This window comes from Octopus bimaculoides, chromosome 29 (assembly GCF_001194135.2).
Source record: "Octopus bimaculoides isolate UCB-OBI-ISO-001 chromosome 29, ASM119413v2, whole genome shotgun sequence".
Lineage (NCBI taxonomy): Eukaryota > Metazoa > Mollusca > Cephalopoda > Octopoda > Octopodidae > Octopus > Octopus bimaculoides.
Window position 1 is genome coordinate 10,529,509 of NC_069009.1, and position 4,160 is coordinate 10,533,668.

Sequence of the window (4,160 nt, forward strand, 5' to 3'; positions counted from 1 at the left end):
AACATTTGGCACGAAAACTTTTGTATCTTTATTTTTCCGAGAAAAGCCAGCGAAATTGTGTTTTGATGAAGTGATTAATATCTTTAATAATATTTTTAGCGAAAAAAGTTCAGTGTTTTACATTCTGTGGAAATGTTTAAATTTTAAAAAGAATGACTAAGCAACATAGGCTGGTATTGTTTATAAGGGTTTCGACAGGTTTAAGCTTAGACATTTAACGCCAGTGACTAAAATGTGAACTGACTTATTACTATAAATTAAAAGTCTGTGAGTGATTGGCGTTTCGTGTTCATAGCAGTTCACTGTGAGCGTTGTGTCTCGTATAATAGTAATAGTAGTGCGTAGTGTATATATTTTCTTTCTCCTCAGTGCTTATCCAATACAAGGATATAAATGTAGCCAAGAAGTAATCGCATGCTTTGGAGTACAAGTTGCCATGTCAGGTTTTCCTGGCAATTTTAAGTACTGGCTTTATCAATATGTCATTTTTCGTGGGTTATTTGATCACTCTTCATATAAGAGATTCCGATATCCACCATGAATATGAGTTGGCGGGTTCCTATGAAAATAGCTAAGATCGCAATATCCACAGTGCAGGAGAGTCAGCTTGTCCCTCTGGAAATGGCTGGATTCCCTTGATGTGAGAGTAACGTCGCATTCTAGGAAACACACACAATGAAGCGCTTCATCAACTACCTTACAGAATGAAAGGTTTTCCTCGATGGGACGGTGTTACTGTACCGAGACTCCTACTATGCCATGATGGGCTGGAAGAGCACAAAATATCATAAGCAGTTGATGAGTTGGACTCACATGAGTCTCAAGGCCACCAAGTCAAAATAAGTATTCTTAGATGAAGTGATTACTTCTCAGTCTGTAATGTTCATCTACCATCCATAACCTAGACGCGAGTGAAAATCCTAGGAAACGAGTTTTTAACGTAACCAGTGTCATATATAATCCAACAGTGAAGCCTAATAGGAATCAGAAGCATGGCTATCTACATTTTCGACAAGTCATGTTTAAGTTCTGAATTTACCAATATGCCATATTTCCCAAATTCATTGGTCGTTCGTCCTAATAACTTCATTACAGGGGAGTTGGCTTGTTACTGCGAAAATGGCTGGGAGTTGCTCTGTACCTAGTCAATGTGGCCGGAGAGAATAATTTTTTATCCGTGATATGGAAGTGATGCACTGCCGAGATTTCCACAACAGATGAGGTCAGTACAAGGCAAAAGTGAAGAACATCGGTGTGTGACAAGGCCGCAGATGGGCGATATATGTGGCGAAAGCGCACATTTTGGTATTAATGAAACACCTCGTTAAGACAGTAACAAGGAAGTGATAGGAGGTTGCTGCTACAGAATTGTTAGCATGCCTTACTATATTCACACTTATAGGCAGTCTATGCCTTTCTTTATACATTTGTCATTAAAGACAGCTTCAAAAGAATCAGTGCATTTCCCCCATCCTGCTGTGAGATCTATAATCTAACTACATCTGTATAATGGTACTGCAAGTTCTGAATTTCGAGAAAATTGCGTATTTTGTATCAAGTTTACAAATCGTAGCAATGGGTTATTTTACGATGTCAAAGCTGTAGTGTACAACATGTATAGCTTAGATATTCGTTGCATCTACATGGCCCTCCCTCTCGGAAATTGAATGGATTGTGCTGGGGAATCTTATGAGATTTCGGTTAAGAGTGATATAGATGGGTGTTATTTCGAGAACCTACTCTGTCATTTCCAAATATTTTCCGAATGCTCCAAATAAACAGGGGAAGTCAACATCGGGTCGTTGATTTCATTTCTAAAGGAAACTGGTAAACTTGTAGGTAGTCGTAACCTAGGATGTGCATCATCCAAATTTGTCGGCTACGAAGATTAGAAATGTTTGTTATATGATCAACGAAGTTAGGTTTCATAGTTAGAAATATGGTTACAGGAAACTGAGCGCACGAAATTTGCATAGTGCAATTTAAATAAACAGTTACAGGATTAGACTTGATCAATTGTGAATAACCAGTGGTGATTACGCCTGCAAAGAGCTATGAGTTTAGAATGGATTAGATTTTGTAATGAAATAATGAAAACTCGTTCTAGAGTAAAATCAAGGCTAACTGGTAATCTAGAAAATCGTCTGCGATTGATGAGCTGGCGGTGAGATTTACGGTTGTGCGATGTTGCAACGATATGCCAGGTATCATAGTCTGAGATATAATGGAATGAAGGAAGAGCTGGGAAGAATGAGCTACAAGACGATAAATAGCTACAATTTCTCGTTTGATGAATCTGTAGATATTTGTAGTTTTTCTGGAGGAGATTGCCCAAATAATCGTTGAGGTGAGTGAGTCGCGGATGGGTATGCACTTTACTGCCTTGAATGAAAAAGTAAAGTTCTGCGAATGGCAGGTAGCCTCTGACAAAATTCGACAATCGATGACTAGATGCACGAGGTAGATGTCACAGGGGCAGGATGATCTGCCTTAAATGATATATATTTTATGCCAGACACATTTGAGGGTCTCTACCATAACGGTTAGCAAAATAGGAGTAATCTGGTCCCTGCTAAAAGTGGTGTGGTGGCACGGATTCGAATGTTCAGGCCCGCAACCCTCCTAACTGCAGATCTGACGATTTTCGACCTCGTGTAATCAGAAAGGTTGCTGCGTGTCGTCGATGCTCTGATAGATGATGCTCAGATATATGCCTTATCAAACAGATCTATCCATTACAACTTCCTTCTCGTATGGTACGTCATAGAAAGGATGAATAAAGAATTCTGTACGAATAGTTCAGAGCCATTGCGAATAGTTGAATGCCAATACTAGGCGGCTGACCTGAATGACACTGATTTGGGGTTCATCTTCAGAAGCTCGAACGCTGTAATTTACAAGAGCCTCCCGGTACTCAGAGTAAATGATCACGTGTTGGAAACATTTATATGGAGAAGAACGAGAAAAGGCGATGGTGAAATGGTTAGCGCTGTGCGGAAGACGTTCAGACACTTATAGATTTATAAACTTTTTAAATACCATTTGAAAAGAAATGTGACGGTTGAGATAGAAGATGTGGCGAGGAAGGCTGATCTATCACCTATAGTCTGTTTAGTACGGTGGAAAATGATGATGGTTAAGGAGTTGCGTTACGTATGGAGTTTTTTGTACAATCTTAGTATGTTCCCAATTTATTGACAGGTTTTGTTGTTAATCGATCTTTTATTATTGTTTACCCTTTTATAAAACAACCCGCAAGTTACGTTTATCTTCTACTTCGGGTTTTGTAAACCATGACAGCAATAAAAAGTGAAATATTATTATTATTATTATTATTATTATTATTATTATCATCATCATCGTCCATTATGAAAGACTCACGATATTTCTTAATTACCGTTTATTTTTACTTGAAAGTAGGCAACAATAAATTACCAAAGTTTTCAAGTAGTGCCTTCTCCTGTGACTCAAAGAGACAATACTCTCATAAGAAAGCCAGCTGTACACAACAATGCTGTTTTCTACATCGCCTCCAGCCTGACAGCAGATCCAATATTCTTAATATGTTTTCAAAGCACTTGGAAACTGTTCCTAAGTCCACAATTACCACTGGTATCACCATAAGTTTCCTCATGCACCATAACCATAGTAACTGAGATTTCACCATATTTTCCGTTTCCTTACATTTCATCCTCGAATCGGCTGGTATTGCAATATCTATTATCTTAACTTCTTTTTCATGTTTATGGATAAGTAAGATATCTGGTCGCCTCGCGTCTATATTTTCGTCGCACTGCATGTTAAAATCCCAGACTATTTTCAAATGTTCGTTTCCAATACTCCCTCTGATTTGTGTTCATACCATTATTCGGTTCTCTCCACGTTTGCTTAACCGCACAACAGCCAGCGGACATATCTGTTCACATTGTTGTGTCTCTTTTTATATTTGTGTTGTGCAAGCTTACAACACTCACTCACAATATGGCTTATACTTTCTCCCTTCTCAGAGTACATCATGCACTGAGGAGAGTCAGTGCTTATATCACTGTGATATTTGAGTGGTTTGTTCTAAAAGCTTTTTCCTTGAGCGCTACACACTATTATTATTATACTTCAGTAGTTTTATTTTTATAACGTGCTTTCACTTCACTACTGAGTGC